At 39.1% G+C, this 18,152-nt stretch overlaps 1 protein-coding gene and 1 pseudogene across 3 annotated transcripts in view; one reads left to right on the plus strand and one right to left on the minus strand.

Moving 5' to 3' along the window:
• The window catches only part of LOC147178622 (LHFPL tetraspan subfamily member 4 protein-like), a 33,443-nt gene that overhangs the window by 10,716 nt on the left and 4,575 nt on the right, over positions 1–18,152 (minus strand). The gene's annotated exons all lie outside the window — the stretch shown is intronic.
• LOC147178623 (uncharacterized) lies at positions 12,271–17,469 on the plus strand (annotated as a pseudogene).

Below are 18,152 nucleotides of genomic sequence, written 5' to 3' on the forward strand. Positions count from 1 at the left end.
GGCTCCATAACTGAATCGCTTTGTGCTTAAAAAGCAGCTCCGACACAAAAGCGAGTGGCCCCGTACTTCCTACTTCCTTTCCTCTATTTTGACACGTCTCAAAAACCACCTCTTGAGAGCGTAAAAACTTGTTTGCAATATTTGAGAGTTTTTTTAGAAAATCACGTGTTTCCATTACCAGCTTGCTTTTGCGCAAAACTGAGGGTAATGGAAACGCACCTACAGTTGCTCAGAGCTCAAGTAACAACCAATCACAGCTCAGCTTCAGAAAACAGGTGAGCCGTGATTGGCAAATGAAAGTGGCAAAAAGACCTCCCCCAGAGATGGATAAAAAAAATAATAATTAAAAAGTGGATTTTGTTGCTTTGCTCATGTTTCACAAATGGAACACTAATCTGAATTCTGTGTTTAGACTAGTGGTGTATATAATATTATTTTTAAAAAATGTGGGGTTGCCTTTCCCTTAAATGAATGTAAGAATGTTATGAAATATATGGGCTATGGCTTCTTTATGGAGGCTTTATTTTACGGAGAAATTAATAAACTACACTTCCAGCATTCAACAGCAACAATACAATTCCGTATTGTTGCTTTAAACAGATGTAGTCTTTCTTTCTTTTTTTCCTTTTTTTAAACAAAGTACAGCAGAGGAAGAATTTGAAATTAGTTGAGTACATTATACCTGCAGCTGCCAGTTCATGCGTATTCGGGAGCATTTGAGGTGATGTACATTAATATTTAAGAATCTTTGAATGTGTGTTTCGCAACTTTAGATGCTTCTTGGTGGTGGACTTTATTTTGCTGTGTGTCAGGTTGATGCTTCTGCAGGTCATGCAGTTTGCTCACAAGCGATTCAATCCGCTGGTTTATATGTTCCCTCCTTCTAATAACGTATTCAGCCTGTCTTACATGCTTTGCCTCAACACTTGCGGTCACCCAAATTTCAAATAAAATGGGCTTGAGGGCATGCAATTTCTGTATGTTGCAGTACAATAACAAAAAACAAAGTCACACAACTGACTTAATTCCCAGAGGGGGATAAGCAAAACGTATGTTAATCCTTTGATTTAAAGATGACTCGCTGAAATGAACCCCAAGGTATCTTTTTGTTCAAATCTTGAACTTTAAGACTCTTGGAGTTTTAGATTTTTAGAGGCTTGAAAGTTTTAGAGTCAAGTGTAAAAAAATGGAAGTCTATTAGTTACGTGGAAGAGTCGTGTAACATTAACGATTCCCTGTGAAGACCCCCTGCTTCACCTCCACCATCAATCACAAGTCAATGGTGGGCGGTGCACTCGTGGCAACAGATGAGGGAGAATACGAGATTAGTCAGCACACATCTCGAGCAAGGATACACTCAGTGTGACTGCTCCCCACTCCAAATCATTGCAGGCGTAATGAGGGAATGTAATGAGAAGGGATATAATGACGGTATTACAGTAAGTAATGAGAGAAAAGAGGACCAATACGAGCCATCATCCTGGGAAATCAGCACATTATTAGCTTCTCTTTATGACCTCCGTGCAAGATAGAAACCTAGACGGGCAATGAGAAAAATCATTTACAGAGTAATGAGCATCAGGTAACATGTTTTATGGGGTTTTGATGAACGTGTGCTATATGAAAATCTTCCGGAGTCCCTTGGAGTTTTTGGAGAGTGCGAGGATGTAGTTGTAGAATCTGGAGGGACCAAACGTATCCGCCTCAGGGCAGCTCATTTACCAACCGCTTCGCTTTGTTTACCTACTGTTTCTGTTCCAAAACAAGCAGCTTTGTGCATCTGCTGCTAAATACACACCGATGCTCACACCTTAACAAACACGCACAGGTGTGTCCATGCACTGTTAAAGGTTATCTTCGTACACTACGGTATTTGGGAGGCTGTCACATTTGATTTTGTCGCTACGGAACATGAACTGCAGTTATAACACACTTTTTTGTTGTTGTTGTAAATTGTAAATCACATCTGTCTGGTGATTTACAATTATTATTATTTTTAACAACAACACATGATATTATAAAAACACTGAGTGGTCCCGTAAGGAGTGTTCTTGTATCTCAGTGTGCTGTAAGGAAATCTAATTTGTCCTCATTAGGCTCACGAGTGAGCTGGTGCCTATCCCAACTGACTTTGGGCCAGAGGCAAGGAACACTGGACTGGCTGCCAGTCTAGCTCAGAATTCAAATTAAAAATATAAATATAATGCAGCACAATTATAGAGTCTCACACTGAGACATGACCCTTGCCTAAATAGCACACAAAAAAAAGTAGTGTTATTATTACTAGTAAATGGTACTTCATTTATATAGCGCTTTTTCACCTTACAAGGCCTTCAAACATTCACCTACTGATGACACAGCATCAGGAGCAACTGGGGGTTCAGTATCTTGCTCAAGGACACTGCGATGTGGTCACAATGGCATGGGATCGAACCCACAATCTCTGGGTTGTCAACCACTCTACCTCTGAGCCATGCCATCCTGGTATAAGATTATTCCTTAAAATTGCATGAATTATTGTTATTATTATTGTTAGGGATGTTCAATATCACTTGTTTCAGACCGATAGCAGTATGAGAACTCAACTCCAATACCAATGCCAAGTACCGATACCATTAGTACTTTTGATACAAAAACTTTCTCCCAAAAAACAATGGCAGACATTTTTTTTAAAGACCTATATATCCCAGTATAATATTTTTCCTTCAAATTGCATGAAATTAATAGCAATGTTCCATTCTTCAAATTTCTCATTTAGTTCCTGATTGTAAAACGGCCTCAAGAGGTTGGCTGATATTGGTATCGGCCGCTGTTGCGAGTACCAATATCTTGAAATAAAGCCGGGTATCGGCCCGATACCGATACCTGGTATTTGTACTTGCCCATCCTTAACTACAGAAATTAGCTAAACAGTACACAATAAGAATTGAGCAATACCGATACCTGGTATTGGTACTCGCCCATCCTTAAAGGGATACTTGACTCATTGAGCTATTTTCATCAGTAAAAATTTATGTTTTATTCAGAAAGAATTTGATAACTTCATTATTTTTCATTTACAGTTAATACCTTTAAAAACAAATGTTTCCACCTGCTGTCGACTGAAGATGACATCACCTGTGCTGAGGAAGTAGGTAACGACCAATCATGGCTCAGTTTGCTGACCAAACCTATTTCCTCAGCACAGGTGATGTCATCTTCAGTCGACAGCAAGTGGAAACATTTGTTTTAAAGGTATTAATTGCACATGAAAAATAGTGACGTTATCAAATTAATTCTGGACAAAATATGAACTTTTTACTGCTGAAAATGGCTCATTGAGTCAAATATCCCTTTAACTGATTAGTTAAATAGTACACAATAAGAATTGAGCAGCAGGTTAATTGGTAATAAATCAGTCTAATCCATTTACATTAATCACAAACATGTGTTTCTCAATTATTTTTTGTTACACCCTGCAGGAAGAAGAAAACATTTCAACCCCTCAACTCTCAACTCTCTGCCATAATTATAAATAGCAATTTAAATATATACTTGTTGTAAGTAGATCTCTAACATTAGAGAAAACACAAAATTGTATTTCTATTGTAATCACATTACTATTACGTTTTAGTTTTTAACAGCAAACATTAAATTACCTGAAATTGAAAAATTAAATTAAATGAGAATGCCACTGCCACCTACTGTTGTGGATATACGATTACACTTTATTCTAATACAGGAACCCCCCCCCCCCCCAAATCACCCCACACAACCCGGCATCGCACCGCGGCCCCCGAAGGAGACCCCACCCCCACTATTTAAGAAGGACTGACCGAAAGTAAACAGTAACAGAGCAAAAGCGTAGCATTTATTAGTCAATCACTAAAATTAGAATCGAACAGCTGAAATTCCAACATATAAACTAATGCCAGCGCACTGCCAAAGAGCCACTGAGCAAGCAACCAAACCCTAGCAGCTAGTTGTACTTGCATATACTGTATTTTATGTGCTTATTTACACAAAATAAAAGGAGTGTGTGACAGGACAGCCTTGTTTTCTATTTCCAACTCAAGCGTTTAAAAGTGGGCACCAGTGAGCTAAAAATAAAACGCGAGGAAAGCCCTTTGAAGTGGGTTGGGGTTTTCCCGCTTCCTCCCCTTCCTGCTTTCTGAACTCGGAGCCCAGAGACATGAAAGTTGTCAAGCGAGGGGATCGAACAGCAAGTGGTAGGAAAATCGAGACGAGCTGGACGTCCTCTGCTGTTGTGCCTTTTTTCATCTCACTTCATCGCCTCCAATCTTTTCACATGCTGTCAGCTGTTTGGAACCGGGCTTCAAAGACAAGCCCGCTAATGAGAGCATTTGAAAAAAATTTTTTACCACGGCAGAGTTGTGATCCAACTAGTTAAATATGCTGCACACCAATCTATTTATAGCACTTCAAAGATATTTCTAGAGCTATTACGTTACAATTCTTTCTTTTCTTTTCCACATGGCATTCTAATTCTGGTTAAACAGCCCAAAGTGATTATATAAGAGATCTAAATATATTTTCAGCGTACTAAATTTAAGTGTGTGTGTGTGTGTGTGTGCACATTATTTTTGAGGGGAGCAACTCGGAGTGCAACAACATTTCTCCTGAGCATTGTGACTTGGTCTGCTGAGATATGGATGTAATTCTTTCAAAATAGCCGTCCTATTTTGGTATTTGATACAGTTCATTCATATAGAGAAGTGTTTAGCCTTTTCACGTATTAGCCCTCATTCAGAATTGAACTGTGGCCTTTGGAAGTTCCCAGCATTGCAGCATCCGAGCACAAAGCTGCGAATATGTGAACATAAAGGCATCACCATGCCCAGGCAGTAATGCAATAAAGCTGTCTGGACTGTGCCCTCCCTTTGCTACTGTTGTCTAGACCTTGGCCTGCTGTCCTCCATCCATCTAATGGATGGCCTCCTCAGTGATACGCACGGCTTTTATTGGAGTTGGGATCAAGCGTGTCGCCCATGCGTGTGTGTGTGTGTGTGTGCAAGCATGCGCTATGCTGAGGGTGGCACTTTACACATTCTTACTGCCTCCAGGGTTGACTGACCGATTCCCCGCATGAAAGACTTGCCTCGGCTTCATTGTAAAGCCACGTTTTTACCAAGCGGTGAGGTTCAGTTCATCTTACTGTGGTACAGTTCGGAAATGGCATGATTTTCCAGAGCAGATGGCTGCCTCAGCTACTATATGTAAATTAAGTATGATATTACAACCGGGCACGTAAGCGAATGTGTTAAATCTGACGTTTGGTGAGTGTGTTACACGCAAATGCAGAACATGGGGCGGAGTTATCATGACAACCGGAGTTATGGCACGTGACAAGTGGCTAACTCAGTTGTCCACTGTTAAGCTACTTTTCTGACCCCTGCTCAGCGACAGGCAACAAATCCAACAACATTTTGTGTCTCTTGGAGACTGAGACTCCTTCCAAAGAAAAATATGTACAGCACTCCACGTCCAAACTGCAAATAAGTGCTGCTTGCACAAAAGCCACCGCTGACTAGTTTGTTTGTCTGTTTTACTTATTTATTTTTGCGAAGTTCTAAAGTTGTCATTTAAGAGTTAATGGTGCTTGCGCAAAACCACTATTGTCTACTTTGGTATTTTTTTCTTTAGAAGTGAATGTAGTAGTGAAATTTAGCTATAGCTATAGTATGAGGGCCCTGTAGCTAAACCCCTTCAGATGGTAAAAATAAAATTTTAAGAGTAAGAAAGACATCCACAGATGTTAGTAGTATGTATTTACTACACGTAATACTTCTGTGTTAAAACATGTCTCTGAACATTGATGCAATGACAAACACTAGACCGGACACAACCGTGTTTTGTGCATATTTAAGGATGATCTGGGGGTTCCAAGGCAATGTCAGATTTGTCCTGATTAGATAAAATAATCCTTTTCACAAGCTATTATTATTATTTTCTAATGCCAATCCCATACATTTCAACACTGGTTTGTATATAGATTTTTTTTTTTTTTTTTGTTTTACACGCCTATAATGACTGTTTAAGTGTATTTTTTCCCCATCCTGGCTGGGATCTTGTCAACATGGAGGGACCTACAGTCACTCTCAGGTCTAAATGTGTTTTCTCCATTCTCCTTTCCATTAGGTTCTCTTTCTCTTTTGTCATCTTTTCTTATTGTCACCCATGTCCTACACTTGCCGCGGAGGATGTTGCTAGCAACTGTCCCAAATCTGGAAAAAGGATTGGCAGTGGTACAGAAAGATAATATGTCATCGCATAGGCACAGGCACAGCACTTTAGTAATATAGTGAGGGATCCGTGATTGTGTTCCTCTAGCAAGACCTCTAATTGATAATTAGAGGCGCTATCACAGAGCAGCAGCACGGAAACCATTCCACATAGAATTTGGTGTACATTTCACTCTTGACTATGACTGGACCAAATGATATGGCTCTAATGATGTCATACAATGTCTAAGGTTGGATTTTTTTTGTGCGCAGGTTGATGCAGCGTTCATGAATAAACAAAAAGAACTGAGAGTGACGTGTTCAGCACCGATGCTAAAACAACTTGATGAATGCCCCGGCTGGTCCAACAATACAGTAAACAATACTGGAGGTGACCAATAGTTGCCACGGCAACAACTGTGACACTGTTCTCCTTAATACAAGTGCATGCAGCATATGTGGGTTTTTTTCATCATAATTGCATATTGTTGCTCAATAATTTCAGCCCCATTACTAAATTAACGAAAAACATTGTTAACGAGTATGGAACAAGCTGCCACAAAAATGTATTAATGAAAGTATACACATTTTATGGATTGGTTGAAAGGATGTATATATTATCTGTTGTTATGCTTCTTATAACATTAACATACAGTATTTTTTTTATATCACACACACACACACACACACACACACACACACACACACACACACACACACACACACACACACACACACACACACACACACACACACACACACACACACACACGCACACCCCCACACACACACACACACGCACACCCACACGCGACAGACAATGCAGAGAAGGGTCAAAGGAATCCATTATTCAAACGTCAGGCTATTTTTAGAACCACCCTAGTGACTTTAGAATTATTTATTAAGCGCCTGATTATTAAAACATGTACGTTTGGTTGGGAAAAGCCTCGTCTCTCTCTCTCTCTCTCTCTCTCTCTCTCTCTCTCTCTCTCTCTCTCTCTCTCTCTCTCTCTCTCTCTCTCTCTCTCTCTCTCTCTCTCTCCCTCTCTCTCTCTCTCTCTCTCTCTCTCAGATTTTTCTCTGATAGAGTAAACAATTCATAAATGTTTGTTCTTCTATGACTTTCTTCGGGTTTAACAGAAAAGTGAGCAAATCTGTTTCAAAAACATCAAAAACACACATACAGCTAAGTTTTGGTTACATGTCTCTTGGCCATGTTCACTTCAATTAGGCGTTTTTGGTAGCCATCCACAAGATTTTGGTTAGCTTCTGGTTGAATCTTTGAACACTCCTCTTGACTGAATTGGTGCAGTTCAGTTAAATTTGTTGGCTTGCTGACAGGGACTTTCTTTAGCATTTTCCACATGTTCTCAATGGGGTTTAAAAAGCAGGACTCGGGGAAGGCCATTCTAAAACCTTAATTCTATTAATCCTCCTTCTTCAACATCCCATTTACTCTGTGTAAAGCACCAGTTCTATGGGCAGCAAAACAGCCCCACAGCATAATACTACCACCGCCGTGCTTGATGGTAGCCAGGCATGGTGTTGTTGGGCTCACCTTTTTTCCTCACAACTTATTGCTAGGCATTGTGGCCAAACATCAAAATTTTTGTTTTGTCTGACAACAGAACTTTCCTCCAGAAGGTCTTATCCTTGTCTATATAATCAGCAGCAATCTTCAGTCGAGCTTTAAGGTGCCACTTTTGGAGCAAGAGCTTTCTTGCACGGCAGCCTCCCAGTCCGTGGCGATGCAAAACACGCTTGACTGTGGACACTGACAGGTGTATTTTAGCAGCTTCTGGTTCTCGGCAAATCTGCTTTTGGTGGTTCTCGGTTGACTCTTCACCCTCCTAACCAATTTTCTCTCAGTAGCAGGTGATAGCTTGCATTTTCTTCCTGATCATGGCAGTGATAAACAGTGCCAAGCACTTTATACTTGCAAACAATTGCTTGAACTGTTTGGTCTTGGGATTTGCAGCTTCTTTGAAATGGCTCCAAGCAACTTTCCTCACTTGTTCAAGTCAATGATTTACGTTTTCAGATCCATTTTGACACTGCTGAGCTCCTTTGACTGTCCATTGTAGCGTTTGTGGGCATTGGTAACCAATGAGCTCTATTTCAATGGCCTCAGTGAAGTTGCAGGCACTCAAAATCACACACAAGAAGTTAAGAGGCAATGGTATGAAGCTCATTTCATTGACAGACTTTCTACATCACCAAAATTGCCAATTCATATTGCTGTATGTATATTTTTGACCCAGATTTGCTCACTCTTTCTGTTAACCCCGAATAAAGTCATAAAATTAAAAAAATTCATGAATCTAAATAAAATATCCGTTCCTATTACTCTATCAGAGAAAAATCAGAGTAATAGAAATAACTGGAAGCTCGGGAGAGCCATAACATTATGTTCTTTGCAAGTGTATGTAAACTTTTGATCACGACTCTACATGCACATGGATACGTGCACACACAAATACTGTAGGTATGCATCTCTGTCTATGAAGACAATGAGCTATCATTTGACTTTGCATTTTTCACAAGATACCAATACAAGACAGACAAGGGTCCAAAACCATTCAAATGTTTATTTATTTTTTAGTAATGTGCTTAATCAATTGTACTAAAAGGTGAGTAGTAAGTACTGTGTAGTATGTTGACCAATTTCCACTGTGGGAGATCGCACATACTCAAACCTCTGAGGTTTCCTCACTGTAGCTTCACTGTATTGCAGGAAGGTTCATAGTACACAGTCAATGTGTTTTACTCTAGCTTTTGGGCAAAAATATATCCTCATATATATATTGCAGCATATTTCGGTACCCATCAATCCAATATTTCCATTTGTATACCTCCAAAACGCTCTTGTTGCTGCTGCATAATAACAAAATTGTCCAGTGAGAAATTATCAGGTCACTACTTTGACTGAATTAGCCATATATTTCTTATTTATAAAATAAGAACTGTCATACTGCCTCACAGTGATTCATTTGCTTAAATCCAAAAATTCAAGTCAAGTCAGAAACACACTTAATAATAAAGGCAACAAAGGTATAGAAACAGCCAAGTAAGAGTAAATAAACTAATCAACTAATCTTGTTCGTTTCGGTGCTAACTGATATGTTTAAATGTGGAGGGTTGTCACATATAATGTGAAGTCTGGAGTAAGTGGGGGAAGCCGCGTGAAGCTGTGGCCACGATTCCTAGCCAGTCAAGAAGAAAAAGTGAATTATCTCACCCAATCGGTTGCAAAGCAACGCTCAGGAAAGTGGTAGCATCGTAAAAGTTACAACGTACAATTATCATTAGTTCTCAATATTTTTTCAGTTGGAAGATTGATGTACACATTTTACAAAGCTCAGTTAGTGCAGGAAACAGCCGGAGGAGCAAATACATACAGTATTATACATATGTATACAATCCAGGGATTTATTTATTTTTTGCCAACAGAGTTCTGCTGCCACTGTGGCAAAGTATCACACATTTATCGGAATTTTGTGTAGTCTAGCATTCAGAAGTTATAAAAATGACTCTAAATATTCTTGTAGGAAATACAGTAAATACATAACAATCAAATTAAAAACAGTTAGTGAGTCAGTAATTGAACATGGTTATCTTGTGCCACTTTGCGACCACATGACAATTCAAACCGAGGACAAACAGTAAAATATTATCAGCCAACCGCCTGAGAATCAAAGCTTTACATACACCAATAATTGCAAAAACAAAAACAAAAAAATCTTCAACATGATAGCTCAGTGAAGAAGAAGACTGTTTTCTGACTTTGGTCAGGTGACGTCCTTAAGATGTGCCGTGATTGGTCACTACTTGAGCCCTGTGCAACTGTGATGTCATTTTCAGTTGACAGCAAGTCGCAAAATGGCCGCCTCTGAGATGGATAAAACAGGGTAGATTTTGCTACTTAATTCATATTCCACAAAAACAATATTAAACATAATACCATGCTTAGACTAGTGAGTCTGGATAGAATATTTTATATTAAAAAATAATGTGTTTTTTTTCCTGTGTTGACTTCCTCTTTAAGACTGGATTGTCTAGAAAATAGGGATTAGCCAGAATTTCGTATTTCTGGCTTGGGATCAAATGAGACACGGAACTGAATAACTGCCAGTGTTATATAAAAGTGTAACCATCTAAATGTAATGTATGTCATTGCGTATTTCTTTTAATTTTGGTTACTTCTAATTAAAATGGCAACCATGTAAGTTTAATTCCATGGAAGGAAATTGAAGCAGAGCACAACTAATGTTGTCTTGGGCACAGAACTACTCCTGGGGATCGAGTGGCTGAGTGTGTTAGCTCATAATGGGACATATGGATATGAATATTAATGTAAACATGTCCTGAATTTAAAAAATGTTCCCCCTTCCCTGAAGTCTACCATTTCTGCTTGGGCTAAAGGTTAACGGCGTTCTTATTCTACACAAACAATTGGAGAGTCAATTTGTGTGTGCATGTACAGTATGTGATGAAAACATGAAATTCAAAGTGCAATCGCAGGATGTAACAAGTCTAAGTGTTGAAAAAGAAATACAATATATCGACACCTTCTTAAAATAATCGCCTATGGGTTTGTTTTTTTTAATTCAGGAAACAAAAAAAAAAAACATTTGCATCATGAGGAAATGATTTAGGCAAAAAAAAAATGTTTTGCAAAAAAATGACTATGCAATTATTTTAAGAGGGTGACGATATGCTGTGTGAAGTGATTCAGAGAGCACGATAAATCATTACTAGGATATTTGACAGGTAATCCACAGAGGACATACCACCACCAAGGTCAACTCAACATAAAAGATGGTACTGGTATTCATATAACCTAAAGTTATCCATCACAAATTTGAATTGGTTCATTCCTGAAGCATTCAAGTATTTCATTCATTCAAGGTAAACAGTCATATTTTTAAACAGCCTTCCATAAGCTTTCATTTCACTACATTTTTTCATACATCTCAAATCAGCTATACTGAAACTTGTGCCGACCTAACCAACCATTAATTAATTAATTAGCATAAATTCATCCAAAACATTGTGCAATGTGGACATACACAAATTATTGGCTTGATTTAAAACACACTTACGGGTAATATAAATGGAATATTCGCAATCCCTAACCACAATTAAACTACAATGGATCTCAGTACACAGTCGAACAATAATGCCAGGCAGGGGTGGATACCATCCTAGCTCAGCAGCTACAAAAGCTGCACTGAGGTAAAATATTTGTAAACGTAAAAAAATACATCACGGTCATAAACTCAATCGGACCCAAACTGCTGTCGACTATATTCCATTAAAGACCTGCATTGATAGATTTTTACATACTGTTAGCCAACTGCCAAGTAAGTCAAAAGATATTATTATTATTATTATTATTATTAAACAAGGGTAATGCAGAAGAAAATCCTAGTTTCACAAATAAACTGGATGATAAGTTTTACGGAAATTGGGTCATAAGTTGTGTGATCTTTCAAACACATGAATAAGTGTAGTCACAGATTACATTCTCGTCAATGATAACAATGACCAATTTAAATGTCACTCCTCGCCGCCATTTACAGTAGTAGTATTGGGCCAACATTTGGGTATTGTTTTAACAACACTATAATCACCATGTACAGTATTGAATGCAACTCATTAACTTGCAGCCGCGGCAACAAAAGTGAAAAATTAAAATTGTGGAGTGTCTTATAGTTCTTTGTTCATCAGCAATCTACTTCCGGGTTTATGGAAGATGACAACAAATCCTCATGCTTTTATCCAGATATTTTTGCACAACAACTCAACAAAGTTTTATGGAGATTTATTTGATCATTATTATATTTTTTTAACTGCATAATTCTACCAATTGTAACTCTTACTCTTTGCTGTTATACTTAAGTGAAAAAGCTGTAAAAAACAAACAAACAAACTGACAAACAAAAAAACGTGTACAACACTGCAATGTTCTAATCAGTAATCTGTTGAAAGCTTAGCAATATAGATGTGATTGACTCAAGAATCAAGCAGCTATCTAAAAAAGCTAATAATGTATTTACTTGTTGGTGATAGGAACAACATCATCCACTTTCCTACACATCTAACATCAATTACACACGTGCACGCACACACAAACACTTTGACAGAGCAGGAGCTGACAGTTCATTTCTACCAGGACAGCTCGTCCCCTGTGCCACGGCCCATGTCCTGCTTAGTTCTGTTTAATATTGCAACAGACGAGGTCAGACGTAAAGAGGAGATGGATAGATGTGCTGATGGATGAGAGGAGGGGCCGCAATGACTAGTGGGCTACAGGCCTTCTGATAGGAACTAATTTCTTCTGGAAAGCCCAAGAAATAGAGAAGAAATGAGGAAAGGCAACAGGAGTTAGAGTGGAAAAGGGAATAGATGGGAATTGCCCTAGAAATTCCCCAAATAAACCAGTCAATCTCACAGATCTTGCTTGTCCCACCAAAGTGAATTTTAGTTCACCCAAAAAAGAAAAGCAACATGAACTCAAACTAACTTCACTAGAGAGAATTTAGCTTGAATGAATGAAAATTCATGTCAAGGTGCAAGCTGCAAAGATCCTCACAGACCTCAAGGTCTTTTGGGAAATCTTGCCCTGCACTTGTTCTTTTCGTTTGAGGAAGCATGCGGCTTAGTCTAGACTCTTAAATTTAACATGTCTCCATTATTCATGGTCTGCGAAAGTATGGCATAACTTAGGTAGCTACCAACCGGAATTTCTGATCCTGATCTAACCTAAACTGTACTCCATTGTATGCCTACTTCATTTAATTAAGGTAACATTTGTTACTCAAATTACTGTAACAGCAGCAAAGCAACTACATCACCAGCATATATATACTAGAGGAGCATGGATGTAAACAACATAGTATGTCACACTACATTACAATGTACACAATGTACAGTCCTTGATAATTGAGTGTTTTTGTAATACTGGATATTTGTGTTTTATTTAATTTTTTTTAAATATCTATTTGTTTTTCTATATAAAATACCTGTTCAAATCTGGATATTTATATATATTTTTTGTCCATTTGCGTTTATCCATAGCTCTATATTATCATGACAGCCTGGACTGGTACACCAAATCCACATTCACATTAATTTACCTTAACCACCGAATCCCGAATCTATTCGAAAGGGATACTAATTGTACTTTTGCCAAAAAACACATCATAGTCCAATTATTATTATTTTTCATCCATGTTGATGATGATGGTAAATGGAGTGCACTTATATAGCAGTTTTTTGGAAGCTTATCGGAGTGTACCAAGACTGCGCCTGATGCGCTAATGCAGCCACGTCAACCTACGCAAAGGTTTTCATTTTTAGTTTAAAATAACTTACTTTAGCCTCCAGGATCCCTCGATATAAACTGGACAACGGCACTTTTTTCACTTTGGAAAAGTTTCAAATGCATCTGTGTTGTGTCTGCCGTAGGAGCTAGCAAGTGCTAAGCTAACCTCTGTGAGGGTTTGTCTCTCCAGTCCAGCATCCAAATTTGCAAGCGCCTTTCAGGCTCGGACATTGTTAAAGGCCAACAGTGAGGAAACGACGAGGGCATTGATACACTGCCTAGACAGGCTTTATAGGCTGACAGTGTAACAGTTTAATATAATACTCAGTAGCCGGCTAAACATAGCCCGACACAATTAAACATTTCTGGGTGCACTCCTCACATATGTACATTCGTCATAAACTTTGCCATTGAATCATTCCTGTGACACTGTTAAGCTATACAAGATAATAGGGTATGATTGATTCTCAGTTGAATCTGAAAATTGTGATTTGTAATGCCCAATTCGCATCTCAATTTGAGTCCAAACCAATTTATGCATAACTCCAATATATATGACATCATACCCTACTGTATATCATTACTTCATTCACTTACCCAGTAAAAACCGATAAAGAATTGGATAGATAAATAGTATTGATAATGGAAATGGAATCATTCAATTCTTATCAATTTCCATTCCTCATTTTGCCTATGTAAAACTTTTGCAAGTCGAGTTGATATCACGTGTGACCACTATCACTATGCAACAAAATCTAACAAAGCCAATAGAATTTGGTTCAGTTTTGCCACGTTGTTCAGAGGTGAGCAGGACACTTAATCTCCGAGTGCATTAACCTTGTTTGAATTTGGTCCGTTCAGTATAACAAGGAGCCACTGTTGGCACACTTTCAGATTAGAGATGCCAAGACACAATGTCACTTTGCTCGGCCAAGAAGCCTGCGACCCAGTGATCTGGCATTGATTCTTTTTTTCATCATCATTTTCAGTTTAACCTTAACCTGAACTCCCCTAACTTCACTCCAGTAATTATTCAATTTCAAAGAATCGCACACCAACAAATTTGACATGAAAAAAAAAGTGTGGGTGTTCAGAGCTTTACTGTCGTTTTAGCTGCCATAAAGCTAAGTTGATAATGGCATTTTCATTGGGTGAATGGTTCTCTTTCGCCCTCCGAAGTGGAATTGCATGCACAGCCATCCCGATCCGCACCCTAACAGCTCCGGAATCGACGTGTTTGGTCTATTTGGCCTAAATTGAGGCCACAGTCAGTTCAAATTGGCCATCAATGTATTCGCAGTGGCATAGCTGGTCAGTGGGTTGTGCCAGGGGACAAGCTGCTACAGCCAGCAGGCTGGAGTGGGGGATTAAATGCTCATTTTCAAGGTGGTGAACAGCATTAGGCAGTTCGCCAAGCATATTAGACAACTTACCTCCGTCACACATCATACACGTCCACTAGTAGGACAACAAACATGGACTGAATTGCAAATATGAAATGTATCATTCCATTAACCCTTTTGAATATGTAATGTTGCCTTCGATTGTGTGAGGAACATGGGAAGAAAACTGAACCGTCGTTGTTTTTAACTAATAATGATTTGGTAAAATATTTTAATATATTAAAATGTTTAAGTTTTTGTTTTGTTTTTAACTTGTAGTTGTACAAATTAAAACAAAACAAAGCAACAAGCGTGTTGCATACTCTAATCAAATGGGTCTTGACTGTCTTGTTGGTTTTCACATAAACGGCTGCCAGACTCGAGGGGTGGCAGCAGTGGCCGAACGCGGGGACACCAACATCTCATTACGCCATGACTTCTACAGTCAGTCAAAATGTGTCATTACGTGAAAGCAGTCTTAGCTGTAAAAAACGATTAGGGCCATAAAATGGAAGCATTTTGCCATCATTTCACACCAACATGCTAACTCAATTGTGTTAAATGTCTTTTTATGGAGCACTAAAATTGCATTATTTTAATAAGCTGCTATCCTTGCCAGCAAGCTAAATTCTCGCAGTATTTGTTCACAAATACTACGAGAATCCATCTTGTACTTCTCTCGTTGATCCTTCCGCGATCAACCTTTTTTAGGTCGGCCCAATCAGGCGTTGTTTAGGTCGGGACATGCAGCACGTGACAAAAAACAGAAAGCGCTGATGCTTGGGGAAACGAACAAACCAAACATAAGTCGGTCTTCCATCCAATTGTTTCTAATTTTTTAAGCAAATTTACTAAAAATGCGCAAAATGGACATGCTACTTGTGCCCGTTTCCATCTGTTCTTCTTTTGCGAATATTGAGAGGGACTCTGTAGATGACAGTATACACTATAGAGATGTGATCCACCATTAATTTAAAAGTAGAAGAAGAACAACAGGATTGCGCCGTGCGATGACATCGTATGAGTTTGCTTTTGTAATTCTTAATAAACCGTCGCATTTATTTTCTGTTTTCCACCTAAAAATTGCATTAATATTTGCTTCTTTAATTAATTCCCAAAAGATTTCTGTTTCGGCGTCCCACCAAATATACCTTACTATATCGCCCGCCATTGCTTTGTGACTACAAACATTCGTGTGACGTAATATCCAGTCAAAACGTGCAACGTGTATCCGGTCTTGCCAGCGTTTATTTGCAAAACCTGTTTCCATGGGCAAAATTTGCATTTTCCTTTTTTCAATATATGCTTCAAAATTCACCTCCTTGAAGCGTAAAAACATTTTTGCGAAAATTGGGCCCTTTTTTGAATTTCTAGCATTTCCATTCAGTTTTATTTTCACATTTCACTCACTGTTTCCTTGTCAAATGTTGAACAGGAAGAGGTGCTTCGTGCAAAGATGTTCATGCTTTTTTTCCCCTAATAAGAGACTGAAGACGACATTTTCATCAGTTGCCGTGATTGGTCAAAACAAATGTGCACGAGATGCCGAATCGTCCAATCAGCTTGAAGTATTACATACAGAATGTCCCAGCTTTCCCGAGAAAATCACCGTGGAGCAGGCCCAGATTGATAATGTGTATTACCAGGTTAATAAGCTGCCTCTTTTGGGAAAAATAATAATTAATAAAAACTGGTGACAAAATATATTCAGTCACATCACAATCTCCACATATTAACATTAAATCTCTATCTACTCAACAATCACAATAAAAACATGCACAGCACATCTACATCATCCATATGAGGTGAGGCTGGTGTGGACAACATCATTAACATGCAACAATGGCACCGGGGCTTTTTAGGATGCGTCCTCTCTTCGCTTCTCTTCTCCCTCTACATGAACGACTGGAACTCAACACACCCTTCTGTCAAAGTCGTAAAGTTTACCGAAGACACCACGCTGCATATCGACAGGAAGTGGAGTAGCTGGTGGTCTGGTGCGGCCAACACAACTTGGAGCTGAACACGCTCAAGACTGTAGCGATTATTGTGGACTTCAGGAAAAATCCTCCGCCGCAGCTGCCCCTCATGTCCAACTGCCCTGTGTCAAATGTCAAGACCTATGAGGTCTTGGGAATTATAGGTGCTCAGGACCTGAAGTAGGAGACCTACATTAACTCCATCCTGAAAAAGGCTGCTGAGGAAGCAAAGCCCGCCAGAGGAGCTGTTGAGACAGTTCTACTCAGCAATCACTCAATTGAATCAGTCCTGTGTTCCTCCATGACATTCTGGTTTGGTGTTTCCACATAAAAAGGACACCATCGGACTCCAACGGACAGTTATGGCTGACAAAAAGTCATCAGTTTCCCCCTACCCACTTTTGAAGACATGAACCAAGACAAAAGCAGGCAAACTTCCTCTCTGACCCACTAACACCTGGGTCACTACCTCTTCCAGCTCCTTCCCTCAGGTAGGCGCTATGTAACTATGCACATTAAAACCAGCAGACATTCCAATCACTACTTCCCTCTTTCCATAAATTACCTAAACAATTGACTCAAAATTCCATAGTGGCACTTGTTTGCCTATTAAGCACATCCCTGTGTGACAGTATTACTGTATTGATTATTGTAGCTTTAGAACTCTACATATATTGACTGTGCGCGAACCGTCACTCTGTCAACAACAATGGCGGATAGCCGTGTCGTGGTCGTTTTGCGCAGCCTCTTTAGCTTGCTTATGCTTTTGCAGCAAAATATTTTGTTTCTTTATTCCCACGTTCAACAAGTGGTGTTGTACTTGAATCACCCGCCATTGTCACTTCTCCTGTGCCATGTTTGTTCTGTAGATTGCAATAAAGTTAGAAAAAAAAAGTGTCACTTCAGACTTGGCATATACATTACAGCCGTTAAACGTCCTCAGCGTCTTCTTTAGGACACACGCAAGTCTTGAAATGCTTCTGTGTGAACGAGGTTTGTTTGAGGAACGAAACCGGCTCTGCTTCCGTCTGGACAGGGCCTTAATCTGGTCCAATAATTGAAGGCCACATAAGCCAACAATGTTTGATTCATGCCTGCCTGAGAGCAACACACATTTCATGAAGCGATCAGGGGACATGAGTATGAGATCAAACAGGACAAAACAACAGTACAAGAGGAAAAAAAATGTGCTGATCGTCTCTTGCTCGCCCCGTCTTTCAGCAAACAAACAAATTCTCTGTGG

The sequence above is a fragment of the Leptonotus elevatus genome, chromosome 2 (genome assembly GCF_054856555.1).
Source record: "Leptonotus elevatus isolate MCC_2025b chromosome 2, RoL_Lele_1.0, whole genome shotgun sequence".
NCBI lineage: Eukaryota > Metazoa > Chordata > Actinopteri > Syngnathiformes > Syngnathidae > Leptonotus > Leptonotus elevatus.